Source organism: Cebus imitator, unplaced genomic scaffold (genome assembly GCF_001604975.1).
Source record: "Cebus imitator isolate Cc_AM_T3 unplaced genomic scaffold, Cebus_imitator-1.0 Scaffold15, whole genome shotgun sequence".
Lineage (NCBI taxonomy): Eukaryota > Metazoa > Chordata > Mammalia > Primates > Cebidae > Cebus > Cebus imitator.
The window spans coordinates 11,718,349-11,733,048 of NW_016107330.1; the positions used below are offsets into that span (position 1 = coordinate 11,718,349).

The 14,700-nt window shown below is 52.4% G+C and overlaps 1 protein-coding gene across 4 annotated transcripts in view; it reads left to right on the forward strand.

The window, feature by feature from the left end:
- The window catches only part of ALPL (alkaline phosphatase, biomineralization associated), a 71,531-nt gene that overhangs the window by 29,798 nt on the left and 27,033 nt on the right, over window positions 1–14,700 (forward strand). The window contains exon 1 of one of the 4 annotated variants that reach the window (XM_037730634.1): window positions 12,474–12,651. The exons of the other annotated variants lie outside the window; for them this stretch is intronic. The gene's annotated coding sequence lies outside the window, so the exon portion shown is untranslated. Of the gene's footprint in view, window positions 1–12,473; window positions 12,652–14,700 lie in introns of those variants that run through there. 4 annotated transcript variants of the gene reach the window in all.

Here is a 14,700-nt window from a genome sequence, read left to right on the forward strand (position 1 = left end):
TTTGAGACAGGGTCTTGCTCTATAGTAGCTGCTCAATAAACAGTCGTCCAGGCTGGAGCACAGTGGTGCAATCTTGGATCACTGCAGCCTAGACCTCCTGGGCTTAAGCAATCCTCCAGTCTCAGCCTCCTGAGTGGCTGGGACTACAGGTGCATGCCACCATGCTTGGCTAATTTATGTAGACACAGGATTTCGCCATGTTCCGTAGGCTGGTCTTGAATTCCTGGGCTCAAGCAGTCCTCCTGCCTTGGCCTCCCAAAGTCCTGGGATTACAGGTGTCAGCCACCACACCGGACCTTACATGTGTATTCTGACTGTCCATCCTTGGCCATTTGCAAGATGCCTTTTGTAGTTTAATGCAAATGCAGGTTTAGTGATGGGCCAGAAGTTAATTGAGGAGGCAGAACAAAGGTGGGTTGGACAATTTAGGACTGATATGACCTGGGATAGAGAGCCAAAGGGGCTCTGGGAAAGAGAGGAGGATTCTGGGAGGACGTGGAGTCAGCAAAGAGGAGTTTGAGTTTCAACAAGCCCAGAGCTGACACTGGAGATAGGTCTAGGAAGCGGATGTGGGCTTTGCCAAGAGGCAGGTGCAGAGGGCGGCCCGCCACCCCTCACCCTCGTGTACTCCTGAGGGTCTGGGTTTGTGGTTTCAGTTTCTTCATCTGCAAAAGGGCTGCTAGTAACACTTGGTAGAGTTAGGGGAGAGCGCACGTGGGAGCCAGGCGGCCCTGGGCAGGAATCCAGTTGCGCTGGTTGTACTGACATGTGTGGACTCGAGAGTTAATCCTGAAACCTTATCCTTCCTTATCCGTGATTTGGGAATCACGTCCTGGCCTGCGTGGAATTATTGCAAGGCTACGGTGAGATGATTTCTTGGTGAGACCTTCTCTGACTTCTCTAAAATTGCAAACCTCCCGTCCTCCCTGCCTTCTTTTCCCCACTGCACTTACCGCCACCTGGCGTTCTATTGCTTTTACTTGCTTTCTTGTCTGCCTGCCCCACTGACAGGGATTTGGGCTGCTATGTTCAGCACCTAGAACAGCCCCTGGCATATAGTGGCTGCTCAATAAACAGTGGTCCAGCGGATGTTGGTTGAATAACATATAGGGAAAGCCCTAGGGCATAGAGGGTGTTTAGTCACGGTCTGCTGGGTCTTAGAGACACGGGCAGAGGCCTGAGAGAGGCTGGGACAGCTCACCTGGGGTGACGAGGTCTCCCATGAAACCATTTGGGGCCTGGATCTCAGGGTAGTGCCAGTTCCCTCTCTGGCCACAGCCTGCAAGCAGCGAGCCCTATAGGAGATGAAACTTTGGCTGGGTGCAGGGCCTCACCCCTGGAATCCCAGCACTTTGAGAGGCTGAGGCAGGAGGATTGCTGGAGCTTAGGAGTTTAAGACAGTCTGGGCAACATAACGAGACCTTGTCTCTACTAAAAATTAAATAATCAACCAAGCGTAGTGCCGCTCGCCTGTAGTCCCAGCTACTTGGTCCTCTGCTGAGGCAAGAGGGTCGTCTGAGCTCAGGAGGTTGAGGCTGCAATGAGCCATGATCGTGTCACTGCACTTCAGCCTGAGTGACAGAGCAAGACCCTGTCAAAAAAAAAAAAAAAAAAAAAAAAAAAGAAAGGAGAATAAAGCTGGACAGGTCGAATACTGGGGCTTCGGAAGAAGTCAAGACCTGCAGGCAAACAGGATGCTCATGACACTTAGCTTTCCTGTTTTCTTAGCTTTGTAAAGCACTCTGACTGCTCCTGAGTGGAACAACTCTTTCAAAGAAATGACAGTCCCAGCCCACTCCATTCCAGTCACTAGATAAAATGCAGTAAGGTCAGGGCCAGGCAGATTTGGGGACATGGCCTGGCCCTGCCCCTCTTTTTAGCAGAAGGACCTAGGGCAGGTCACCTCACCTTGCTGTCTCTCTCCTTTCTGCTCTGTGAAATGGGTGTAGTGGTATTCCCCCTCTGAGGGACCTCTGAGACCTTTTGTGTAAAACCTGCTAGGAAGGTGAATTATAACCAGTCACCACCTGAACGGCCTGGAAGGCAGAGCTTGTACCTGCGGGTCCTGTCACAGGGCCAGGCACACAACAGATGCATAGAACCGGGTGGCCAAAGAGTTGTTGAGCTCAGTGGACAGCAACCTATCAGAAAGTGAGGGTCTGAGTCCTGCAGGGCTATTAACACAAGTCCAGCCCAAAAACTTTCTATAATTCTTTTTTTTTTGAGATGGAGTCTTGCTCTGTTGTGCAGGCTGGAGTGCAATGGCAGGCTCTTGGCTCACTGCAACCTCCGCCTCCTGGGTTCAAGTGATTCTTCTGTCTCAGCCTCCCAAGTAGCTGGGATTACAGGTGCACATCACCATGCCCAGCTAATTTTCGTATTTTTAAGTAGAGATGGGGTTTCACCATGTTGGCCAGGCTGGTCTCGAACCCCTGACCTTGTGATTCACCTGCCTGAGCTTCCCAAAGTGCTGGAATTACAGGCATGAGCCACCACGCCCAGCTAAACTTTCTATAATTCTACAAGTTTATAGATTCCAAGTAGAAAGTGACTTTTAGGAAGTTGGAGTCTTACATTACCTCATACTTGAAACTTGTCAGCTTTCGCATGTTGGCTAGATTTTTCCTCTGGCAGAAACAGCTGGCAGAGTATGAATGACCTGACTTGGTTGCTCACAATCTAAGGGGCTCAGAAAAACTGGCTGAGCTGCGGTTCTGAGGTCAGACTGTGTTCCAAGTAACAGAAAAGCCAAGATAACCAATGTGGGAATTAATTGGCTCATGTAATCAGGATGTTCAGAGAAAGGCTTTAGGCATGGCTGCATCTAGGAGCCCAAGTGATGCTATCAAAGACTCAAGGTCTCTACCTTTCACTATTCCATCTCTGAGAGGTCACTTCCTCTTCAGGCTGCACAAAGTGCCCCTCCCCACACTTCACACCCTCATAACCCAGCAGGCAGAGAGAGTCTTCCAGCTAGAGCCAGTTAGGGTCCACCTGGAGCTGGAGATGGGATCAGTCCCATACAAACCAGGCTGAAGGAGGGAGGGTCACTTCCAAGGAAACCCAGTGGTATTGTTAGGATGGGGAAATGGACTCTGGGTGACCAAAAACGACGGTAGATGTCCACTCCACTCACCAGAGGGAGCACAGTGGAGAGCCGTGGAAACATCTGCATTGTACCTTAGAAGTGTGGTTCCTTCCCTTCTAAGACGTGGATACTGGAAGCCGAATGGAGTTTTATTATCCCTGCTCTACAGTCAAGGAATCAGCCCTTGAGTATTCAGCGAGGGTTCCGACTTGTAAGCCTGGGCTGCCCCCATCCTCTCAGCCTCTCTATGCAGAATTATAAACCCAGAGGAGCTGACCTGGGAGGGAGGGGACCAACGTGACTGAAGCCCTCCCTTTGTGGAGGGGCACTCTGTCTAGATATGAGGCCCTCAGGAAGCTGCAATCACAGGAAAGCCCACGGGGAGCCAAGAGAGCAGCCTGACATGAGGACCAGCCACGGGGCAGCAGCCAGGCATGGCTTCCTGCGGCTCATTGCCAGGACCTTTCCCCGCCCCCCACCATACACATACATACACATACACACATACCCCGGCAGAGTGAGCTCATGTAGCCCCACTGAGGCAGGGACCCCTGTGCCTGGGATGGCTGAGGCACTAGGTTTTCCATTGGTGATTGAGGTTGTCCTGGCATGTGTCTGGGATGGGGGTGGCATGTACACTGGATGTGGAGCTGGACAGGCCTGGCCTGAATCCCAGCCCTCCCACGTGGTTGCTGTGTGACCCTGAACCTCCCTCCTTTTTCTGAGCCTTGGTTTTCCCTTCTGAGCCAGACCTGATCGTTCCCACTTCACTGGAATTGGAAGACTGGGTGAAAAGCCCCCAGCGCGTAGTAGGTGCTCCATAGAGAGTTCCTCCCTCTTCCTCTTTGGATCCTGTTAGTAGCGATGTGACCTTGGCCAAGGTCCTTGACTTCTCTGTACACTGGGAGCAATGAGGGAGGACCAGATGGCTTCATGTGTGAAGCACTTAGAGCAGTGCCCGGCACACTCGTGGTCACTGTTGCTTTGACTAACAGCTACTGTTTACTGTGTGCCAGGCCCTGGGTCTTTCTCTCCTTGCTTATTTGTCTCACGGAATCATTGTTCCTACAGTGACGTAGGCTCTTGCCGGGATGGTCCCCAGTTGATGGGTGAGGTGATGGACCCAAGGTCACGCAGCCGGTGATCAGAGGGAATGGGGGCCTGCTGAGCTGCGTGCCCTTGGGTGGGACCTCACCTCCAGTTTCCTGTCTGGGGCTCTAGGCGTCAGCCCCACCCTGCTGTGTCTCAAGGTCTCGGCGGAGATCAAATGCAGAACCCACAGGAGCTTTCCGTGAGGCTGGCTGGAGCGTCCTCTGGGAATGTGAGGAACGTGTTATCTGGAGCCCAGCTGCCCTAAGCACTGTCTCTGGGAACACCCGCGTCCTTCCTCCTCTGACCTGAGCCCTCCGCGCCGGCCACCCAGGGATTCGGCTTGTGCTGGCTGCTGCCCAGCAGACTGCAAGTTCATTGCGCCTTTCCCCACAGCCCGGCTCCTCCTCAGCCTCCTCTCACAGGGCCTGTGTGGGGCCATCTGCGCAGTCAACACATCCTCTGCTAGGGGGAGGGGAGTGGGGAGAGCCGGGATTGGCCAGTGTCCTGCCTTGAGGGTGAGCTGAAGTAGGGGATTATGGGCAGGGATGTCCAGGGGGCGCCCACCTGGCCAGGGGCAGAGCCAGGTCTTGAACCTGGAGTCCTTCCATCCCTGTCACTGCAAGTCCCCGAGTGATTTCCACTGCAGGACTGGCCACAAGATACTGTACAAAGATCAGAGACTTGGACCCTAGATGTGACACTCTCTTGCTGTGTGGCCTCTGGCAAGTCACCTCACCTCTCCTGTAAAGTTACGGTTATAGGAAGCCCCGAAGCACCGCCCCCCCCCCTCCCCGGGAACCATGGTGCAGATACAATGAAATAACATTTGGGAACAGTATAGTGAGCATGAATCAAACAGTAGCCGCATGCAACCCCTTCATCTGCAAATGTGTAATGTGTACCTGTAATGTACATACTGCAGAGAGGGTGAATGCTGGTTCGTTTCCAATCTTGCCTGCTGCTTCAGGAGTTTATGCTTAGTCCAGGAAGACAGAAACATCCCCAAGTCAGGCTGAATTCTGGCTTGCTCACTTGCTGGCTGTGTGACCTTGGGCTTGCTCCTTAACCTCTCTGTGCTTCTGTCTTGTCACCTGTAAAATGGGGATAATGATAGTGCTTACCGTGAAGGTTGTGTGGGGATCAAGTGAGTTAATATAGGTAAAGTGTTTAGAATGATGCATGGCAGGTAGTGGGGTCTGTGAAAGGGTTTGTTATTATTACTCTTATTAATACAATGACAAAATACGTAAAATAAGGATTTTTCTAAAATAGTCTCAGTTTGAAATATTCTCATCAGCGGCCGCAAATCACTAATGTACGGAAGTTCATGACATTGGCGTCCACACTGTGCCTCAAATACTGCCTTGTCTTCTGGTAATTGCCCTCCAAATCCTCAGCTGGTTAGTGGGGAGACCTATCCCTGTCCCCGATTTGCTGTGTGACGCTGGGGAGGTAGTATGCCCTCTCTGTGCCTTCCTTTTCTCGATGTTGGTTGTGAGAGCAAGGATGGGATGGCCATGTCTCCTAGTACTGGGGAGGCTCTGACTTCAGCTCATCCTCAAGGCAGGGTGCTGGGAGAAGTGCTGGAGGTGACTGGCGAACACCTCGGATGCGCAGTGCATGGCCATCCTCCCCCACTGCGCTCTCCACTTGGCATCTAGCCTTGGCCTGGAGCGAGATGGCATGGGGCAGAACATGTCCTCTCTGTGGCATGGCAGAAGCCTGTGTGCCTGCAAAGCAGCCATCCCCCGCCCCCACCCCCGCCAGGGTGTCGCAGGCCTCACGCATGGTGTCTCTGGGCCCCACTGTCTCCCTCCCCCGCATCTCCCTCCCACGCCTCCCTCCTGCTGTCTCTCGGGCCATCAGTCCTTTGCTCACAGAGTTGATCTGGGGCCTCATGACCATCCTGGAACCTCAGGGACCCCCAGAGAAGCTTTGGCTCCAGAACCCAGACCCTTGGGGTTTCTGATTCCAGCTCTGCTGTGTGGCCTTGGGTAAGTGACAGACAGTCTGAGCCTCACTGTCCTCGCCTGTAAAATGGGGCTGGAGATGGGGCAGGTAGTGAGAGGAGACGTGCTGTCGACCAGGCCGTGGTCGGGGAGCAGAGCCCTTTGCGGTGGGTCTAGCCTGCCCCTCTGCCCTGACTGCCGGCCGCCTGCTCGTGCCTTTCTCCCTGCCCCCACCCCGCACATTCCCGCCTCCTTGCCTCTGCACACTCAGGTCTTGCTGGGAGCATCATCTCTTTCTGCTCATCTCAACCCCATCAGCCTTCCAGCCTGCTGTTCGGCCCACCCCCACGGACTCCTCGGGCCGGTACCCTGTCCTAGACTTTCCCTCTCTCTCCCCTTCAAGACAGAAAGAAAGTGTCAGGCTACCTGATAGGTTATTCGTTTCTTCCCAAGTGCATGTTGAGGGGGGAGAGAGATCCGGTTCTCTCTGGGGATGGGAGCCCTTTGACTGTAAGAATGGGGTCTCTGCTGCTTAAGAACATACCCCTCGAAGCGGGGGTGATCAGCAGGCACGTGAGCTTCTGGGTTCTAGAGCCTTAGAGCTCGAAGGACTATCTGCCGCCATCCAGGTGAACAGGTCTCTGGGAAATCCCTGAGTACATGGCAGTTTGGCCAAGTGGGTGGGGAAGGGTCCGTCTGTTCTCAGCTCCAGCTCCTCATCTGCCCCACTTGCCCATGTCTGCCCTGCAGTCCATCCACCCCATTTGCCCCCGCTCCCCATAACCCTGCTCCTGACTGACGTTCACTCAACACCTAGCACATCCAGCCTGTTTTACGCCCTGGTGTGTACAAACACATCCTTACAACAATGCGGTGGCTTCGATTAGGCGTGAAGGGGTGAGGTCACCTGCCCTGAGCTGCCCAGCTGGTGAGGGGCAGAGGCAGGATCAGAACCCAGGCAGCCTGGCTCCAGCACCCATCTTCACTGCTGCTGAGCTGTCTCTTCAGCCACCCACCCTCTGACCCCGTCATCCTTCCACCTAGTGGCATTCCCTTCCCGCCCGGCCAGTGCCAGCCTCTGCCGCCACAGGGCTGCTGCCATCAGCAAAGCAGGATTCCAGCTCTCTAGGAGCTTGCCATGGCGAGAGGGTGACAACCCATGATTCTCCTAGGCTCTGATAAATGCCACCAAGGACTTCGTGGCACTGGGTTCTGGGAAGTTGGGGAGGAGCCGAAACTGCTGTCTCGGCTGGGGTGAGGTAGGTAGACGGCAGAGGGAGGGATTCATTGGTTGGACAGCATGGAACATTTTAGGCTGAGAAGCACAGTGTGCAGAGGTGTTGAGGCTAGCTGGCTTCTCATCAAAGCCCTAAAGATGCCATGGCTTGGCACCAGGCCTCCAGGGCCCTTCTGTGTCTGTTTCCTGCCAGGATGGGGGGTTGCTGTCAGCGGCTAGAAGTCTGAGCCTTACTATATCCCCAGGACTGGCCCACTGCCCTGTAGGGAAGTCCTTCCTTGGATCTGACCTGCAGCCCACTCTGACCACCACACATTCCTGCCCAAGCGCTTCATCCAGCTCTTTATGACGGCCATAAACAACTTCCTCCAGTAATGAATACAGTCCTGGCCAGCAAGGCTTGCCAGAGATGCTGGGCTTGGTGGAGGGAGGAATTCCATGTCCCGTCCCTATGACTCTGCAGCTGAAATGTTACTGGGCTGGCCTTTAGCAAGGCTCCCTCACTAGGCAGCTATGCAGAAGCCCCCCAGCCCCTGCCTCATTCCGAGTGCCCACCAGGACACAAGGGCAACTCTCCTCTCCAGCCACAGCTCCTTGGAAGAGCCCAGAAGGCTCAGCTGACAGGCTAGGGAACGCTGGCTCCAGGCCGACTCTGATAGTTCCCTCCCTGTGTGTGTCTCGGGGGCAGCAACTGGGAGATGCAGGGTCTGCTCATAGTGGTTCCTCTCACCGGCAAGGCTTTCCTCCTCTTTAGACCTCAGTCTTCCCATTTGGACAATGGGATGATCTCTAAGACAAAGTTTCCCAAACAAATCTGCTCAGAAAATGACTTAAAAATATAGCTTCCAGCCAGGCGCAGTGGCTGACACCTGTAATCCCAGCACTTTGGGAGGCTGAGGCGGGTGGATCACCTGAGGCCAGGAGTTCAAGATCAGCCTGGCCAACATGGTGAAACCCTGTCTGTACTAAAAATGCAAAAATTAGCTGGGTGTGGTGGCGGGTACCTGTAATCCCAGCTACTAAGGAGGCTGAGGCAGGAGAATCTTGACTGGGAGGTGGAAGTTGCAGTGAGCTGAGATCGTGCCACTGCACTCCAGCTTGAGCAACAGAGCAAGACTCCATCTCAAAAAAACCAAAAAAAGTACATCTTCCAGCCAGGCACAGTGGCTCATGCCTATAATCTCAGCACTTTGGGAGACTGAGGCAGGAGGATCACTTGAAACCAGGAGTTCAAGACTAGCCTGGGCAATGCAGTGAGACCCCATCTCTATTTTTAAAATGTAAACATTAGCCAAATGTGGTCATGTATGCCTGTAGTCCCAGCTACTTGGGAGGCTGAGGCGGGAGGATCGCTCAAGGCTGTAGTGAACTGTGATCGTGCCACTGCCCTCGAGCCTGAGCAACGGAGTAAGGCCCTGTCTCAAAACAAAAAGTAAAAAACAGCTTCCCAGGCCCTGACCTGGGAGATTCTGACTGCGTAGGTCAGGGGTAGGAGAGGTAGGGATTTATTTGGGGGTTATTATATCTCTCTAATCTCTCTTTTTCAATTGAATATAGTCACATCCCTCCACTAAACCTTTTCTTTCCCAACACTCCCTTTATTGAAATCCCATCAGATCCTCCCCAAAACCTCACGATATAGACAGCGTAGGGGCGATTAGGCCCTCGACAACCTTTCACAAATATACATATGTTTAACTATGTCTTAGGTCATGATAAAGAATATTTCTGTCCAGGTGGAAACGTTGTAATCCCAGCTACTTGGGAGGCAGAGGCATGAGAATCGCTGGAACACTGGAGGTGAAGGTTGCGATGAGCCGAGATTGTGCCACTGCACTCCAACCTGGACGACAGAACAAAACTCCCCAGGAAGTTCCCTCATGCACTGCCCAGTCAATCCTCCTCCCAGAATAGTACAACTGGGAATAAGACTTTTTCCACAAGCACCCCAAGTGATATTTGTAGTCCATGGCGTTTGGGAAATCTCAAAAGACCTTCCCAGCCTGGATGTTCTGGGGCTGTGTGCTCTGGACCGGGGGCTCCCTGAGGGCAAATACTTGCCCCTGTGAGTCCTGCCTGGTACAAGCTGAGTTATACCAGGTGACGCTCCCTGGGGGCACATCAGTAGGCTGCATGATAGACCCTTGGAGGGTGTCCTCAGAGCAGGCCCGGGAGCTGGGTGGGCTTAAGTGGGGAAGGCGCCTGGCTGGGCTGAGATGGAAGACCTTGGTACAGGGGTGTTCCTGGGTAGGTCCCATGTGTAGGCCTGTGCGGGGCCTGGCCCGGTACGTGCCGTTGATTTAACCCTGGGCCATCTTCACCATGGCCAACTGGAGCTTCATTTTCTCACCTGTAAAAGAGGACAGCTCTGTCTCACTGTCAGGGCTATTAATGAGGACCACAGGAGGTCAGATGTGTCACAGCCAGCACCTGGCGCACCGTAGTTCTTGAATGGGCAACCAGTGTTAGACGCCAAAGGAAACAGTTTCAGAGGTGCAGGGACTGAGCCAACATCACACACCTGGGAAGTGGTGGAGCTTGGGCTTGGGTCCGATTTGCTGGCTGTGACAGCTGACCCCTCGCTTTCAAAATCTGGTAACTGAGGGTGGTGCTAGGGCCCTAAGTTTGGGTCACAATCTCACCTAAGTGAGGACCTGACCGAAAAGGGGGAACTTTAAAACAAAATTATGGGCTGGGAGCGGTGGCTCACACCTGTAATCCTAGCACTTTCAGAGACTGAGGCGGGCGGATTGCCTGAGCTCAGGAGTTCAAGACTAGCCTGGGCAACATGGTGAAACCTCATCTCTACTAAAAAAAATACAGAAAATCAGCTGGGCATGGTGGCACATGCTTGTAATCCCAGCTACTCAGGAGGCTGAGGCACGAGAATTGCTTGAACCCGGAAGGAAGAGATTGCAGTGAGCCGAGATTGTGCCACTGCATGCCAGCCTGTGTGACAAAGCAAAACTGTCTCAAAACAAAAATAGGGCCGGGCGCGGTGGCTCACGCCTGTAATCCCAGCGCTTTGGGAGGCCGAGGCAGGTGGATTATGAGGTCAGAAGTTCGACACCAGCCTGGCCAATATGGTGAAACCCCGTCTCTATTAAATATACAAAAATTAGCCAGGTGTGGTGGTACATGCCTCTAGTCACAGCTGCTTGGGAGGCTGAGGCAGAAGAGTTGCTTGAACTTGGGAGGCAGAGGTTGCAGTGAGCTGAGATCGCGGCACTGCACTCCAGCCTGGGTGACAAAGCAGGACTCCGTCTCAAAACAAAATGAAAACAAAATTATGAGAGGGCTGAATTCATACATCAGGCCCCAATAGACCACATCAAACCCAAATAGAGTCACTCATACTAAATGTGATATCATCAAACTAAAACTTTAAAAAGAACACATAAATGCTAAAACCACGTTTTGTTTTGTTTTTTTATTGTAAACAGGACATTCCAACATTAAAAAAACCCTCTACTCTAACCTTTAAAAAAAATAACCTAAAGTCCTCATTCCCACCTTACAAAACCCACTGTTCTACTCTTTCCTGTTTCCCAGTGGATTTCAAGACCAAGTAAGTACATTTACAATGGTGACAGTGACATCAATGACTCAAGTTTATTTTAAAAAATAACTAAATGAAGGGAATTGTTAAATCAGATTTAGTCTAATGCTGCTTTCTTATATATTTTAAGTTCAGCCTAAGGGCTTCTCTGTATATCGTAAACTATAAGAAATAGAGGTGTAAATAGACCATAGCCTACGCTTGTGCCAGTTTGGGGGAGTTTTTTGTTTGTTTTTGAAACGCAGTCTCGCTCTGTTGCCCAGGCTGGAGTGCAGTGGCATGATCTCGGCTCACTGCAACCTTTGCCTCCTGGGTTCAAGTGATTCTCCTGCCTCAGCCACCTAGTAGCTGGAATTACAGGCACCTGCCACCACGCTTGGTTAATTTTTGTATTTTTAGTAGAGATGGGGTTTCACCATGTTGACGAGGCTGGTCTCGAGCTCCTGACCTCAGATGATCTGGCTGCCTCAGCCTCCCAAAGTGCTGGGATTACAGGAGTAAGCCACCATGCCTGGCCGCCAATCACCAAGTTTGAGCTAGTCAAATGTAGCCAGCTGTTCAAACCGTGTTCAAATAAGACGAGTGCCACGCTGTAACCAATCTGACTGCACCTTATTTCCGTCTTCTGTACCTCACTTTACTTTTCTGTCCATAAATCTTCCAACACGCGGCTGCAGTGATGTCTACTCTGGCTCAGGAGGCCACCCAATTCACAGATCATCCATTGCTCAATTAAACTCTTTTAAATTTAATTTGGCTGCAGTTTCCCTTTCATTGATGGGGCTAATAATCCCCACCCTGCCTGTATCACTAGGACATTGTGAGGACCTGATGCAATTTGAGTTACGGGAGTATTGAGAAAGAAAATGGCGTAATGGGGTAACAAGATTAGTTTTCCTGCTGTGGTGAGGTCAGTGGCCTTTCTGGGGTCAAGAAGAGGGGACTTTCCTTGGCACAAGAGGGTAACAGCGTCTCCCCCTGACCTTGGGTATTTTGTACCATGGGATCCGAGGTGTACCAGGAGGCAGGAATCGAGATCGGAAAGTGCCTGGTCTAATCGTGCACAGTTGTGCATGAGACAAGTGGCTTTACCTCTCTGGGCCATTTCTGAATCTGTGAGATGGGAACATAACCCCTATCCTGACTTCATAGGATGTTTTGGGGACCCAAGAGAGACTGGATCTGGGTTGGGGGGACAACTTTGGAAGCAGGGCACCTGGCACAATGTCTAGCACACAGTAGGTGCCTTGTCTACACTGGCTGGTCAGTTACATCCAAGCTGACGGAAACTATGTCTGTCCTGTTCCCGACTGTTTCCCTAGAACCTAGCACAGAGATACCCAGCAGGTGCGCCGTGTTTGGGAGTGAAGAATGACTGAACAAAGTCGAATGAACAAGCATTGGCCCTCCCTGGGGCTCAAATGGGAGAGGGGAGCTTTGTAGGCTGCTCCCCCTCCCACCCCAGCACCCCGTTTGATCCCTCCTGACTAATCCACAAAGATTAACCCAGAGATAAAGCGGGTCATGGCCACTGACCCAGTGGAGCTAGAGTGACCGGGTGTGTGCAGGGCGTGGTGGCTGCTCCCAGGGGCCCTCTTTGCTCCAGGATGGCCCTCCTGTCCCCCATCCTGGACTTGGTCCTCACAGTGGCCCTCAGCCTCCTCCTCCTGGGGCTGGCCCTGGGCCTCCTTTGTTTCTTCACTTGCCGCCTGGCCAGGCCGCTCAGGTAGGAGAACTCACCAGGCCTGACTCCCTCCCCAGCCAGATTCCCTGCCCTAAGCTCATTCCACTTGTTCCTGTGGGATGGAGCAAGCGGGGCACTGGTCTCTCTTACTCTTCATGGTGGGGAAACCGAGGCCCGGAGAGGTGGAGCCCTGGAATCAGCCTGGGTTTGAGTGGCGCGTGGTCGACGACTAGCCAAACCTCAGCTCGGTTTCCTAAACTACAAAACGGGGGCTGTTCACCCTTGTCGTGAGATCAGGGATGTAAACAGCATGGGGCTGGGTGAGGCATGAGTGCCTAAGAAATGGTGGTGATGCTCTGTCCCATGTCATTTACCCTGGATCTTCTGACACCCAGCCCAAGGCTGGCTTTTTGCCCCACTCCAGGACATTCCCAGGCCCTCTGCCCAGGTTGCCAGAGTCAGTCCTCAGAGCCGAGGCCTGGCCCTTCAGCCCTAGCCCCTCCACCGAACTGCCAAGTAGCCGCTCTGGAGCCACAGCCCCGGCGGGACTTCGGCACACGCCATGCATAATCAGGCCTCGGAGGAGCCGGGAGCCTGGCAGAGAAGGGAGGTAGGGGTTGGCGATGGGGCTGGCACACACTCGGAGGCCCCATTCCAAGCTGGCAGGACATTGGCAGAGGGTGGTGGGCATCCGGGGCCCCTGCAGCCCCAAACTGGGCCCCTCTGCTTCCAGGGCTGCCAGAGAGCAGCCAGGAGCCTCTGTGCAGGGGAGGAGCTTTAGGGGTGGGGCCAGTAAGGAGGCCCTGGGTTCTGAAAGATTTCCCAGGTCCCCACCCCCTCCTTGTCCTGAGCAGAAGCTATGGGAGAAGGCACCTGCCTCCAGACCAAGCCTATCTCAATGCCTGTCCCTGGGGCCAAAATTCAGAACTTCCCAGCCTGTACTGGTGGCACTCATAGAACTGCTGCTGGGTGCAAGGGCTCGGGATGCAGAGATGGGTAAGACAGTGGTCTTTACTCTCACAGAGCTTCAGGCTAGCAGGGAGGAGAGAAAACCCTAGGAATAATCATGTGGGGCTGGATGAGCCTTTCACATCTCCTGGGTCACTTTTATTTTTCTTTATTCACTCGTCAGTTTTGGACTCTAGGTGCAGAGACAGTGGGGTGCATTACCTCTTTTAGCATATGACATGTGATATGAGCTCTCGGTTCTGTTTTATTTATTCATTGTTTCCTTTGTCCCCGCTCCCTGCCCCCCAATGCCATTCTCATGGCTCCCCGAAGTCCCTATGCTAGTGTATTTAATGTGACCTTGGATTTGTAAGTGTCCTCGTACATTATGCAGTGCTCTGTCTGTTACACAGTGTTCTGCCTGTTACATAGTGTTCTGCCTGTGGGGGTGGTTTGCACTTACATACACTGCGTTTGATTCTTTACATTCCTCACTCAGTCCTCTGCCTTTAGACTCCACCATGCTGCTGTTTTGATGTCTAGTTTTAATACCACTGCCACACAGACACTGCCCGTACCACTCTTACTAGTTCATTTCCCTAGTTGTGGACAGCCAGGTTGCCCCAGCTCCTCACCATCATAAGCCAGCGTTAAAAGGAGTATGCCAAAGCTTTCTCCAGTGGGTATGATGGTTTCTGCAGGTTATTGGCATAAACCCTTTATCAGATTAAAGAAATTCTTTTCAATACCTGGTTTGCTGAGTGCTTCTGTCCCACTGTTTCCTATGACCCTATTCCCTCTCCCTAGATGACCGACCGCATCAAGCTTGATGAGGGTATTAACTGTCGCTTCTGTGCCTACAATTCCCAAATTTATACCTCGAACCCAGACTTCTCTCTCAAATGCCAAACACATATTCAGCTGCCTCCCGGGTGTCCTCATTTCCAAAAGGCATCTCCAACTCAACATGTCCAAAAACAAGTTCCTGATCGTCCCCACAAAATCTACTCTACCTCACACCTCAAAAGACCACCCCAAATGCTGAACGGCTGAATGCCTTCTTCCTTTCTCTTTTCTTTTCTTTCTTTCTTTCTTTTTTTTTTTTTTTTTTTTTTTTTTTTTTTTTTTTTTTTTTTTTTTTTT